Here is a 16,870-nt window from a genome sequence, read left to right on the forward strand (position 1 = left end):
GGACGGAGGCCTCTCCTATATTACACGGGACGGAAGCCTCCTATATTACACGGGACGGAAGTCTCTCGTATATTACACGGGATGGAAGCCTCTCCTATATTACACGGGATGGAGGCCTCTCCTATATTACACGGGATGGAGGCCTCTCCTATATTACACGGGATGGAGGCCTCTCCTATATTACACGGGATGGAGGCCTCTCCTATATTACACGGGATGGAGGCCTCTCCGATATTACACGGGATGGAGGCCTCTCCGATATTACACGGGATGGAGGCCTCTCCGATATTACACGGGATGGAGGCCTCTCCTATATTACACGGGATGGAAGTCTCTCCTATATTACACGGGATGGAGGCCTCTCCGATATTACACGGGATGGAGGCCTCTCCGATATTACACGGGATGGAGGCCTCTCCTATATTACACGGGATGGAAGTCTCTCCTATATTACACGGGACGGAAGTCTCTCCTATATTACACGGGATGGAGGCCTCACCTATATTACACGGGATGGAGGCCTCACCTATATTACACGGGATGGAGGCCTCACCTATATTACACGGGATGGAGGCCTCTCCTATATTACACGGGATGGAGGCCTCTCCTATATTACACGGGATGGAGGCCTCTCCTATATTACATGCGACGGAGGCCTCTCCCGTATTACACGGGACGGAGGCCTCTCCTATATTACACGGGATGGAGGCCTCTCCTATATTACATGCGACGGAGGCCTCTCCCGTATTACACGGGATGGAGGCCTCTCCTATATTACATGCGACGGAGGCCTCTCCCGTATTACACGGGATGGAGGCCTCTCCTATATTACACGGGATGGAGGCCACTCCTCTATTACACGGGATGGAGGCCACTCCTCTATTACACGGGATGGAGGCCACTCCTCTATTACACGGGATGGAGGCCACTCCTCTATTACACGGGATGGAGGCCACTCCTATATTACACAGGATGGAGGCCACTCCTATATTACACGGGATGGAGGCCTCTCCTATATTACACGGGATGGAGGCTTCTCCTATATTACACGGGATGGAGACCTCTCCTATATTACACGGGATGGAGGCCTCTCCTATATTACACGGGATGGAGGCCTCTCCTATATTACACGGGATGGAGGCCTCTCCTATATTACACGGGATGGAGGCCTCTCCTATATTACACGGGATGGAGGCCTCTCAGATATTACACGGGATGGAGGCTTCTCCTATATTACAAGGGATGGAGGCCTCTCCTATATTACACGGGATGGAAGTCTCTCCTATATTACACGGGACGGAGGCCTCTCCTATATTACACGGGACGGAGGCCTCTCCTATATTACACGGGACGGAAGCCTCCTATATTACACGGGACGGAAGTCTCTCATATATTACACGGGATGGAAGCCTCTCCTATATTACACGGGATGGAGGCCTCTCCTATATTACACGGGATGGAGGCCTCTCCTATATTACACGGGATGGAGGCCTCTCCTATATTACACGGGATGGAGGCCTCTCCGATATTACACGGGATGGAGGCCTCTCCGATATTACACGGGATGGAGGCCTCTCCGATATTACACGGGATGGAGGCCTCTCAGATATTACACGGGATGGAGGCCTCTCCTATATTACACGGGATGGAAGTCTCTCCTATATTACACGGGATGGAGGCCTCTCCTATATTACACGGGACGGAAGTCTCTCCTATATTACACGGGATGGAGGCCTCACCTATATTACACGGGATGGAGGCCTCACCTATATTACACGGGATGGAGGCCTCTCCTATATTACACGGGATGGAGGCCTCTCCTATATTACACGGGATGGAGGCCTCTCCTATATTACATGCGACGGAGGCCTCTCCCGTATTACACGGGACGGAGGCCTCTCCTATATTACACGGGACAGAGGCCTCATATGATGAGAGGTTGGAAAAGTTGAGCTTGTTTAGCTTAGAAAAATGACGCCTCAGAGGAGATCTCATTACATGTATAATATATGTGGGGTCAGTACAGAGGACGGCACAGGACTTATTCCTTCCATAGTCCACACTAAGGACCAGGGGGCTCATTACAGGGGAAAGAAAGGTGAATCAGGCTAAATAGGAAAGGGTTCTTTACAGTCAGAGCACAGACTGTGGAACGCCGACCACAAGAGGTAGAGATGGCCGACACTATAACAGCTTTATACAGGGGCCGACACTATAACGGCTTTATACAGGAGCCGACACTATAACAGCTTTATACAGGAGCCGACACTATAACAGCTTTATACAGGGGCCGACACTATAACAGCTTTATACAGGAGCCGACACTATAACGGCTTTATACAGGGGCCGACACTATAACAGCTTTATACAGGGGCCGACACTATAACAGCTTTATACAGGAGCCGACACTATAACAGCTTTATACAGGGGCCGACACTATAACAGCTTTATACAGGAGCCGACACAATAACGGCTTTATACAGGGGCCGACACTATAACAGCTTTATACAGGAGCCGACACTATAACAGCTTTATACAGGAGCCGACACTATAACAGCTTTATACAGGAGCCGACACTATAACAGCTTTATACAGGGGCCGACACTATAACAGCTTTATACAGGAGCCGACACTATAACGGCTTTATACAGGAGCCGACACTATAACAGCTTTATACAGGGCCGATACTATAACGGCTTTATACAGGAGCGACACTATAACAGCTTTATACAGGGGCCGACACTATAACAGCTTTATACAGGGCCGACACTATAACGGCTTTATACAGGAGCCGACACTATAACAGCTTTATACAAGGGCCGACACTATAACAGCTTTATACAGGGGCCGACACTATAACAGCTTTATACAGGAGCCGACACTATAACAGCTTTATACAGGGGCCGACACTATAACAGCTTTATACAGGGGCCGACACTATAACAGCTTTATACAGGAGCCGACACTATAACAGCTTTATACAGGGGCCGACACTATAACAGCTTTATACAGGGGCCGACACTATAACAGCTTTATACAGGGGCCGACACTATAACGGCTTTATACAGGAGCCGACACTATAACAGCTTTATACAGGAGCCGACACTATAACAGCTTTATACAGGGGCCGACACTATAACAGCTTTATACAGGGGCCGACACTATAACAGCTTTATACAGGGGCCGACACTATAACGGCTTTATACAGGAGCCGACACTATAACAGCTTTATACAGGAGCCGACACAATAACGGCTTTATACAGGAGCCGACACTATAACGGCTTTATACAGGAGCCGACACTATAACAGCTTTATACAGGGCCGACACTATAACAGCTTTATACAGGGGCCGACACTATAACAGCTTTATACAGGAGCCGACACTATAACAGCTTTATACAGGAGCCGACACTATAACGGCTTTATACAGGAGCCGACACTATAACAGCTTTACACAGGGGCCGACACTATAACAGCTTTACACAGGAGCCGACACTATAACAGCTTTATACAGGAGCCGACACTATAACAGATTTACACAGGAGCCGACACTATAACAGCTTTATACAGGGGCCGACACTATAACAGCTTTATACAGGGGCCGACACTATAACAGCTTTATACAGGAGCCGACACTATAACAGCTTTATACAGGAGCCGACACTATAACAGCTTTATACAGGGGCCGACACTATAACAGCTTTATACAGGAGCCGACACTATAACAGCTTTATACAGGGGCCGACACTATAACAGCTTTATACAGGGGCCGACACTATAACAGCTTTATACAGGAGCCGACACTATAACAGATTTACACAGGAGCCGACACTATAACAGCTTTATACAGGAGCCGACACTATAACAGCTTTATACAGGGGCCGACACTATAACAGCTTTATACAGGGGCCGACACTATAACAGCTTTATACAGGGGCCGACACTATAACGGCTTTATACAGGAGCCGACACTATAACAGCTTTATACAGGAGCCGACACAATAACGGCTTTATACAGGAGCCGACACTATAACGGCTTTATACAGGAGCCGACACTATAACAGCTTTATACAGGGCCGACACTATAACAGCTTTATACAGGGGCCGACACTATAACAGCTTTATACAGGAGCCGACACTATAACAGCTTTATACAGGAGCCGACACTATAACGGCTTTATACAGGAGCCGACACTATAACAGCTTTATACAGGGGCCGACACTATAACAGCTTTACACAGGAGCCGACACTATAACAGCTTTATACAGGAGCCGACACTATAACAGATTTACACAGGAGCCGACACTATAACAGCTTTATACAGGGGCCGACACTATAACAGCTTTATACAGGGGCCGACACTATAACAGCTTTATACAGGAGCCGACACTATAACAGCTTTATACAGGAGCCGACACTATAACGGCTTTATACAGGGGCCGACACTATAACGGCTTTATACAGGAGCCGACACTATAACAGCTTTATACAGGAGCCGACACTATAACGGCTTTATACAGGGGCCGACACTATAACAGCTTTATACAGGGGCCGACACTATAACAGCTTTATACAGGAGCCGACACTATAACAGCTTTATACAGGAGCCGACACTATAACGGCTTTATACAGGGGCCGACACTATAACGGCTTTATACAGGAGCCGACACTATAACGGCTTTATACAGGGGCCGACACTATAACAGCTTTATACAGGAGCCGACACTATAACGGCTTTATACAGGAGCCGACACTATAACGGCTTTATACAGGGGCCGACACTATAACGGCTTTATACAGGAGCCGACACTATAACAGCTTTATACAGGGGCGACACTATAACAGCTTTATACAGGGGCCGACACTATAACAGCTTTATACAGGGGCCGACACTATAACAGCTTTATACAGGAGCCGACACTATAACAGCTTTATACAGGAGCCGACACTATAACAGCTTTATACAGGGGCCGACACTATAACAGCTTTATACAGGGGCCGACACTATAACAGCTTTATACAGGGGCCGACACTATAACAGCTTTATACAGGAGCCGACACTATAACGGCTTTATACAGGAGCCGACACTATAACGGCTTTATACAGGAGCCGACACTATAACAGCTTTATACAGGAGCCGACACTATAACAGCTTTATACAGGGGCCGACACTATAACAGCTTTATACAGGGGCCGACACTATAACAGCTTTATACAGGAGCCGACACTATAACAGCTTTATACAGGGGCCGACACTATAACGGCTTTATACAGGGGCCGACACTATAACAACTTTATACAGGAGCCGACACTATAACAGCTTTATACAGGAGCCGACACTATAACAGCTTTATACAGGGGCCGACACTATAACAGCTTTATACAGGAGCCGACACTATAACAGCTTTATACAGGAGCTGACACTATAACAGCTTTATACAGGAGCCGACACTATAACAGCTTTATACAGGGGCCGACACTATAACGGCTTTATACAGGGGCCGACACTATAACAACTTTATACAGGAGCCGACACTATAACAGCTTTATACAGGAGCCGACACTATAACAGCTTTATACAGGAGCCGACACTATAACAGCTTTATACAGGGGCCGACACTATAACAGCTTTATACAGGAGCCGACACTATAACAGCTTTATACAAGGGCCGACACTATAACAGCTTTATACAGGAGCCGACACTATAACAGCTTTATACAGGAGCCGACACTATAACAGCTTTATACAGGAGCCGACACTATAACAGCTTTATACAGGAGCCGACACTATAACGGCTTTATACAGGAGCCGACACTATAACGGCTTTATACAGGGGCCGACACTATAACGGCTTTATACAGGAGCCGACACTATAACGGCTTTATACAGGGGCCGACACTATAACGGCTTTATACAGGAGCCGACACTATAACGGCTTTATACAGGGGCCGACACTATAACGGCTTTATACAGGAGCCGACACTATAACAGCTTTATACAGGGGCCGACACTATAACAGCTTTATACAGGAACAGACACTATAACAGCTTTATACAGGAGCCGACACTATAACAACTTTATACAGGAGCCGACACTATAACAGCTTTATACAGGGGCCGACACTATAACAGCTTTATACAGGGGCCGACACTATAACGGCTTTATACAGGAGCCGACACTATAACGGCTTTATACAGGGGCCGACACTATAACGGCTTTATACAGGAGCCGACACTATAACAGCTTTATACAGGGGCCGACACTATAACAGCTTTATACAGGAACAGACACTATAACAGCTTTATACAGGAGCCGACACTATAACAACTTTATACAGGAGCCGACACTATAACAGCTTTATACAGGGGCCGACACTATAACAGCTTTATACAGGGGCCGACACTATAACGGCTTTATACAGGGGCCGACACTAACAGCTTTATACAGGAGCCGACACTATAACAGCTTTATACAGGGGCCGACACTATAACAGCTTTATACAGGAGCCGACACTATAACGGCTTTATACAGGAGCCGACACTATAACAGCTTTATACAGGGGCCGACACTATAACAGCTTTATACAGGAGCCGACACTATAACAGCTTTATACAGGGGCCGACACTATAACAGCTTTATACAGGAGCCGACACTATAACGGCTTTATACAGGAGCCGACACTATAACAGCTTTATACAGGGGCCGACACTATAACAGCTTTATACAGGAGCCGACACTATAACGGCTTTATACAGGAGCCGACACTATAACAGCTTTATACAGGGGCCGACACTATAACAGCTTTATACAGGGGCCGACACTATAACAGCTTTATACAGGAGCCGACACTATAACAGCTTTATACAGGGGCCGACACTATAACAGCTTTATACAGGAGCCGACACTATAACGGCTTTATACAGGAGCCGACACTATAACAGCTTTATACAGGGGCCGACACTATAACAGCTTTATACAGGGGCCGACACTATAACGGCTTTATACAGGAGCCGACACTATAACAGCTTTATACAGGAGCCGACACTATAACAGCTTTATACAGGAGCCGACACTATAACAGCTTTATACAGGGCCGACACTATAACAGCTTTATACAGGGGCCGACACTATAACAGCTTTATACAGGAGCCGACACTATAACAGCTTTATACAGGAGCCGACACTATAACAGCTTTATACAGGGGCCGACACTATAACAGCTTTATACAAGGGCCGACACTATAACAGCTTTATACAGGAGCCGACACTATAACAGCTTTATACAGGGCCGACACTATAACAGCTTTATACAGGGCCGACACTATAACAGCTTTATACAGGGGCCGACACTATAACAGCTTTATACAGGGGCCGACACTATAACGGCTTTATACAGGAGCCGACACTATAACAGCTGTATACAGGGCCGACACTATAACAGCTTTATACAGGAGCCGACACTATAACAGCTTTATACAGGAGCCGACACTATAACAGCTTTATACAGGAGCCGACACTATAACGGCTTTATACAGGGGCCGACACTATAACAGCTTTATACAGGAGCCGACACTATAACAGCTTTATACAGGAGCCGACACTATAACAGCTTTATACAGGAGCCGACACTATAACAGCTTTATACAGGAGCCGACACTATAACAGCTTTATACAGGAGCCGACACTATAACAGCTTTATACAGGAGCCGACACTATAACAGCTTTATACAGGAGCCGACACTATAACAGCTTTATACAGGGGCCGACACTATAACAGCTTTATACAGGGGCCGACACTATAACAGCTTTATACAGGAACCGACACTATAACGGCTTTATACAGGAGCCGACACTATAACAGCTTTATACAGGGGCCGACACTATAACAGCTTTATACAGGGGCCGACACTATAACGGCTTTATACAAGGGCCGACACTATAACTGCTTTATACAGGGGCCGACACTATAACAGCTTTATACAGGGGCCGACACTATAACGGCTTTATACAAGGGCCGACACTATAACAGCTTTATACAGGAGCCGACACTATAACAGCTTTATACAGGAGCCGACACTATAACAGCTTTATACAGGGGCCGACACTATAACAGCTTTATACAGGGGCCGACACTATAACAGCTTTATACAGGGGCCGACACTATAACAGCTTTATACAGGAGCCGACACTATAACAACTTTATACAGGAGCCGACACTATAACAGCTTTATACAGGGGCCGACACTATAACAGCTTTATACAGGGGCCGACACTATAACAGCTTTATACAGGGGCCGACACTATAACAGCTTTATACAGGGGCCGACACTATCACGGCTTTATACAGGAGCCGACACTATAACAGCTTTATACAGGGGCCGACACTATAACAGCTTTATACAGGAACCGACACTATAACAGCTTTATACAGGGGCCGACACTATAACAGCTTTATACAGGGGCCGACACTATAACGGCTTTATACAGGAGCCGACACTATAACAGCTTTATACAGGAGCCGACACTATAACGGCTTTATACAGGAGCCGACACTATAACAGCTTTATACAGGAGCCGACACTATAACAGCTTTATACAGGGGCCGACACTATAACAGCTTTATACAGGAGCCGACACTATAACAGCTTTATACAGGGGCCGACACTATAACGGCTTTATACAGGAGCCGACACTATAACAGCTTTATACAGGAGCCGACACTATAACAGCTTTATACAGGAGCCGACACTATAACAGCTTTATACAGGGGCCGACACTATAACAGCTTTATACAGGAGCCGACACTATAACAGCTTTATACAGGAGCCGACACTATAACAGCTTTATACAGGAGCCGACACTATAACAGCTTTATACAGGGGCCGACACTATAACAGCTTTATACAGGAGCCGACACTATAACAGCTTTATACAAGGGCCGACACTATAACAGCTTTATACAGGAGCCGACACTATAACAGCTTTATACAGGAGCCGACACTATAACAGCTTTATACAGGAGCCGACACTATAACAGCTTTATACAGGAGCCGACACTATAACAGCTTTATACAGGAGCCGACACTATAACAGCTTTATACAGGGGCCGACACTATAACAGCTTTATACAGGAGCCGACACTATAACAGCTTTATACAGGAGCCGACACTATAACGGCTTTATACAGGGGCCGACACTATAACAGCTTTATACAGGGGCCGACACTATAACAGCTTTATACAGGAGCCGACACTATAACGGCTTTATACAGGGGCCGACACTATAACAGCTTTATACAGGGGCCGACACTATAACAGCTTTATACAGGAGCCGACACTATAACGGCTTTATACAGGGGCCGACACTATAACAGCTTTATACAGGAGCCGACACTATAACGGCTTTATACAGGAGCCGACACTATAACGGCTTTATACAGGGGCCGACACTATAACAGCTTTATACAGGGGCCGACACTATAGCAACTTTATACAGGAGCCGACACTATAACGGCTTTATACAGGAGCCGACACTATAACAGCTTTATACAGGAGCCGACACTATAACGGCTTTATACAGGGGCCGACACTATAACAGCTTTATACAGGAACAGACACTATAACAACTTTATACAGGAGCCGACACTATAACAGCTTTATACAGGGGCCGACACTATAACAGCTTTATACAGGGGCCGACACTATAACAGCTTTATAGAGGGGCCGACACTATAACGGCTTTATACAGGGGCCGACACTATAACAGCTTTATACAGGAGCCGACACTATAACAGCTTTATACAGGGGCCGACACTATAACAGCTTTATACAGGAGCCGACACTATAACGGCTTTATATAGGAGCCGACACTATAACAGCTTTATACAGGGGCCGACACTATAACAGCTTTATACAGGAGCCGACACTATAACAGCTTTATACAGGGGCCGACACTATAACAGCTTTATACAGGAGCCGACACTATAACGACTTTATACAGGGGCCGACACTATAACAGCTTTATACAGGAGCCGACACTATAACAGCTTTATACAGGGGCCGACACTATAACAGCTTTATACAGGAGCCGACACTATAACGGCTTTATACAGGAGCCGACACTATAACAGCTTTATACAGGGGCCGACACTATAACAGCTTTATACAGGGGCCGACACTATAACGGCTTTATACAGGAGCCGACACTATAACAGCTTTATACAGGGGCCGACACTATAACAGCTTTATACAGGAGCCGACACTATAACAGCTTTATACAGGAGCCGACACTATAACAGCTTTATACAGGAGCCGACACTATAACAGCTTTATACAGGGCCGACACTATAACAGCTTTATACAGGGGCCGACACTATAACAGCTTTATACAGGAGCCGACACTATAACAGCTTTATACAGGAGCCGACACTATAACAGCTTTATACAGGGCCGACACTATAACAGCTTTATACAGGGGCCGACACTATAACAGCTTTATACAGGGGCCGACACTATAACGGCTTTATACAGGAGCCGACACTATAACAGCTTTATACAGGGGCCGACACTATAACAGCTGTATACAGGGCCGACACTATAACAGCTTTATACAGGAGCCGACACTATAACAGCTTTATACAGGAGCCGACACTATAACAGCTTTATACAGGGGCCGACACTATAACAGCTTTATACAGGGGCCGACACTATAACAGCTTTATACAGGGCCGACACTATAACAGCTTTATACAGGGGCCGACACTATAACAGCTTTATACAGGGGCCGACACTATAACGGCTTTATACAGGAGCCGACACTATAACAGCTTTATACAGGAGCCGACACTATAACAGCTTTATACAGGGGCCGACACTATAACAGCTTTATACAGGGGCCGACACTATAACAGCTTTATACAGGAGCCGACACTATAACAGCTTTATACAGGGGCCGACACTATAACAGCTTTATACAGGGGCCGACACTATAACAGCTTTATACAGGAGCCGACACTATAACAGCTTTATACAGGAGCCGACACTATAACAGCTTTATACAGGAGCCGACACTATAACAGCTTTATACAGGGCCGACACTATAACAGCTTTATACAGGGGCCGACACTATAACAGCTTTATACAGGGGCCGACACTATAACGGCTTTATACAGGAGCCGACACTATAACAGCTTTATACAGGGGCCGACACTATAACAGCTGTATACAGGAGCCGACACTATAACGGCTTTATACAGGAGCCGACACTATAACGGCTTTATACAGGAGCCGACACTATAACAGCTTTATACAGGGGCCGACACTATAACAGCTTTATACAGGAGCCGACACTATAACAGCTGTATACAGGAGCCGACACTATAACAGCTGTATACAGGAGCCGACACTATAACGGCTTTATACAGGAGCCGACACTATAACAGCTTTATACAGGGGCCGACACTATAACAGCTTTATACAGGAGCCGACACTATAACGGCTTTATACAGGGGCCGACACTGTAACAGCTGTATACAGGAGCCGACACTATAACGGCTTTATACAGGAGCCGACACTATAACAGCTGTATACAGGAGCCGACACTATAACGGCTTTATACAGGAGCCGACACTATAACGGCTTTATACAGGAGCCGACACTATAACAGCTGTATACAGGAGCCGACACTATAACGGCTTTATACAGGAGCCGACACTATAACAGCTTTATACAGGGGCCGACACTATAACAGCTGTATACAGGAGCCGACACTATAACGGCTTTATACAGGGGCCGACACTGTAACAGCTTTATACAGGAGCCGACACTATAACAGCTTTATACAGGGGCCGACACTATAACAGCTTTATACAGGGGCCGACACTTTAACAGCTTTATACAGGGGCCGACACTGTAACAGCTTTATACAGGAGCCGACACTATAACAGCTTTATACAGGGGCCGACACTATAACAGCTTTATACAGGGGCCGACACTATAACAGCTTTATACAGGAGCCGACACTATAACAGCTTTATACAGGAGCCGACACTATAACAGCTTTATACAGGAGCCGACACTATAACAGCTTTATACAGGAGCCGACACTATAACAGCTTTATACAGGAGCCGACACTATAACAGCTTTATACAGGGGCCGACACTATAACGGCTTTATACAGGGGCCGACACTATAACAGCTTTATACAGGAGCCGACACTATAACAGCTTTATACAGGGGCCGACACTATAACAGCTTTATACAGGGGCCGACACTATAACAGCTTTATACAGGGGCCGACACTATAACAGCTTTATACAGGAGCCGACACTATAACGGCTTTATACAGGGGCCGACACTATAACAGCTTTATACAGGGGCCGACACTATAACAGCTTTATACAGGAGCCGACACTATAACAGCTTTATACAGGAGCCGACACTATAACAGCTTTATACAGGAGCCGACACTATAACAGCTTTATACAGGAGCCGACACTATAACAGCTTTATACAGGAGCCGACACTATAACAGCTTTATACAGGAGCCGACACTATAACAGCTTTATACAGGAGCCGACACTATAACAGCTTTATACAGGAGCCGACACTATAACAGCTTTATACAGGGGCCGACACTATAACGGCTTTATACAGGGGCCGACACTATAACAGCTTTATACAGGGGCCGACACTATAACAGCTTTATACAGGGCCGACACTATAACGGCTTTATACAGGAGCCGACACTATAACAGCTTTATACAGGGGCCGACACTATAACAGCTTTATACAGGGGCCGACACTATAACGGCTTTATACAAGGGCCGACACTATAACTGCTTTATACAGGGGCCGACACTATAACAGCTTTATACAGGGGCCGACACTATAACGGCTTTATACAAGGGCCGACACTATAACAGCTTTATACAGGAGCCGACACTATAACAGCTTTATACAGGAGCCGACACTATAACAGCTTTATACAGGGGCCGACACTATAACAGCTTTATACAGGGGCCGACACTATAACAGCTTTATACAGGGGCCGACACTATAACAGCTTTATACAGGAGCCGACACTATAACAACTTTATACAGGAGCCGACACTATAACAGCTTTATACAGGGGCCGACACTATAACAGCTTTATACAGGGGCCGACACTATAACAGCTTTATACAGGGGCCGACACTATAACAGCTTTATACAGGGGCCGACACTATCACGGCTTTATACAGGAGCCGACACTATAACAGCTTTATACAGGGGCCGACACTATAACAGCTTTATACAGGAACCGACACTATAACAGCTTTATACAGGGGCCGACACTATAACAGCTTTATACAGGGGCCGACACTATAACAGCTTTATACAGGGGCCGACACTATAACAGCTTTATACAGGGGCCGACACTATAACAGCTTTATACAGCGGCCGACACTATAACGTCTTTATACAGGGGCCGACACTATAACGGCTTTATACAGGGGCCGACACTATAACAGCTTTATACAGGGGCCGACACTATAACAGCTTTATACAGGAGCCGACACTATAACAGCTTTATACAGGGGCCGACACTATAACAGCTTTATACAGGGGCCGACACTATAACAGCTTTATACAGGGGCCGACACTATAACGGCTTTATACAGCGGCCGACACTATAACAGCTTTATACAGGGGCCGACACTATAACAGCTTTATACAGGGGCCGACACTATAACAGCTTTATACAGGGGCCGACACTATAACAGCTTTATACAGGGGCCGACACTATAACAGCTTTATACAGGGGCCGACACTATAACAGCTTTATACAGGGGCCGACACTATAACGGCTTTATACAGCGGCCGACACTATAACAGCTTTATACAGGGGCCGACACTATAACAGCTTTATACAGGGGCCGACACTATAACAGCTTTATACAGGGGCCGACACTATAACAGCTTTATACAGGGGCCGACACTATAACAGCTTTATACAGGGGCCGACACTATAACAGCTTTATACAGGGGCCGACACTATAACAGCTTTATACAAGGGCCGACACTATAACAGCTTTATACAGGGGCCGACACTATAACAGCTTTATACAAGGGCTGGAGGATTTCCTCAGTACAGAACATTGTGGGTTATAGTTAAATTAATGACAAAATTTACAATTGGGGGAGGAAGGTTGAACTTTATGGACAGAGGGCTTTATTCAACCTACGTTACTATGTAACAAAGGGGTGATATGAAGGAATAAGAGGAGGTGAGATGTAGGGATACAAGGGGGTGCGACGGAGCGATACAAGGGGGTGCGACGGAGGGATACAAGGGGGTGCGACGGAGGGATACAAGGGGGTGCGACGGAGGGATACAAGGGGGTGCGATGAGGGATACAAGGGGGTGCGACGGAGGGATACAAGGGGGTGCGACGGAGGGATACAAGGGGGTGCGACGGAGGGATACAAGAGGGTGCGACGGAGGGATACAAGAGGGTGCGACGGAGGGATACAAGGGGGTGCGACGGAGGGATACAAGGGGGTGCGACGGAGGGATACAAGGGGGTGCGATGAGGGATACAAGGGGGTGCGACGGAGGGATACAAGGGGGTGCGACGGAGGGATACAAGGGGGTGCGATGGAGGACAGTAGTTCTTGGACATTGTCAGGCATCGCATGAAGTATAAGGCAGTAGTACTTGGACGCTCTAGGGCAATACATGGAATATGGGGCAGTAGTACTAAGCCACTGTAGGGCAGCACATGGAGTATGGGGTAGTGCAATGTGGCGCGGGGCAGTAGCTGTGGTCAAGAGACTGACTCCCCCGCACTATAGATGGAAGCCATGGTCCTGGCTGGGTGTGTGGACTTTGGTAGTGTGGGCTGTGTGTTCGTACAGGCTGCATGCTATAGCTGTTCTTGGCTGGCTGGGACCATAAGATAAATCAAGAGACCAACAGTTAGAACTTTATGTTGGCGGTAGCAGGTGCAAAGCTTCCCACACGTTTCAGTTCCACTCAGCATTATCAGACACAGTTCATCTTCCCTCTGGGTAGCTTCAGATGTAACTGGGCCGAGGCGTGCCAGTGCAACTCAATACAGGGTTACAGCACACCGTGACAGTCACCTTTCTTTCCTGCAGTCCCACGCCTAGCCCCCATATGGATCCCATGATGAGTGAACTAACTCTTTGTCCTCCTGGACATCTCGTGGGAACCCGCTCGGTAGGTTGGCTACGTTCATGCGCCAGTTGAGGTTAACCCGGAACATTGACATGACAGTTAAGAGGCCTGGCCACTTCCGTCCCTCACCAGTAGAAATCACCCGGTACCTTGATAGTTCAAGGGGCCTGGCTGCTAGGCCTCTGTCCCCTGACTTCTATCATCTGGGTCCACTCTGATTGAGGATCGGTTTCTAGGTACAACGCTGTGCACACCCTGTGTCTCCGTCTGGTCTCTTTCTCTTCCTGCCACAAGTGACCCAATACACATGGCCTCGACAACCTGCAGATTATATATCCACTCTTACTGCACATTAGGACTTAACTGAAGTCTGGATAAAGACCCCTCTCTGTCCCCAGCAGATTACCCATCCAACTGTGGGCTAGTCCCAACATTAACTATCTCTGATCCGGCAGTCTGTTGCTGGGCAGACTTACCTCTCACACAGTTATAATGTTTGCATAGAACACCTACATTATATATTACATATCTCATAACACTTTGCATATTATACTTCACACCACCACACTATTATACACTACACAGTAAGATATCACAATATTACCTTATACGTGACATTACACAGTATTCACAAAAGACGCAGGACACAATTCACATCACATGACAAGCATACAGTGCTGGCCAAAAGTATTGGCACCCCTGCAATTCTGTCAGATAATACTCAGTTTCTTCCTGATTGCAATCACAAATTCTTTGGTCTTATTCTCTTCATTTAATTTGCTTACAAGGAAAAAACACAAAAGAGAATGAAGCAAAAATCAAATCATTGATCATTTCACACAAAACTCCAAAAATGGGACAGACAAAAGTATTGGCACCCTCAGCCTAATACTTGGTTGCACAACCTTTACCCAAAACAACTGCGAACAACCGCTTCCGGTAACCATCAATGAGTTTCTTACAATGCTCTGCTGGAATTGTAGACCATTCTTCTTTGGCAAACTGCTCCAGGTCCCTGATATTTGAAGGGTGCCTTCTCCAAACTGCCATTTTGAGATCTCTCCACAGGTGTTCTATGGGATTCAGGTCTGGACTCATTGCTGGCCACCTTAGAAGTCTCCAGTGCTTTCTCTCAAACCATTTTATAGTGCTTTTGGAAGTGTGTTTTGGGTCATTGTCCTGCTGGAAGACCCATGACCTCTGAGGGAGACCCAGCTTTCTCACACTGGGCCCTACATTATGCTGCAAAATTTGTTGGTAGTCTTCAGACTTCATAATGCCATGCACACGGTCAAGCAGTCCAGTGCCAGAGGCAGCAAAGCAACCCCAAAACATCAGGGAACCTCCGCCATGTTTGACTGTAGGGACCGTGTTCTTTTCTTTGAATGCCTCTTTTTTTTCCTGTACACTCTATGTTGATGCTTTTTCCCATCTACTTTTGTCTCATCTGACCATAGAACATTCTTCCAAAACGTTTTAGGCTGTCTCAGGTAAGTTTTGGCAAACTCCAGCCTGGCTTTTTTCTGTCTCGGGGTAAGAAGCGGGGTCTTCCTGGGTATCCTACCATACAGTCCCTTTTCATTCAGACGCCGACGGATAGTACGGGGTGACACTGTTGTACCCTCAGACTGCAGGGCAGCTTGAACTTGTTTGGATGTTAGTCGAGGTTCTTTATCCACCATCCG

This window comes from Phyllobates terribilis, unplaced genomic scaffold, assembly GCF_046119375.1.
Source record: "Phyllobates terribilis strain yellow unplaced genomic scaffold, ASM4611937v1 Scaffold_2__4_contigs__length_985480577, whole genome shotgun sequence".
Taxonomy (NCBI): Eukaryota; Metazoa; Chordata; class Amphibia; order Anura; family Dendrobatidae; genus Phyllobates; species Phyllobates terribilis.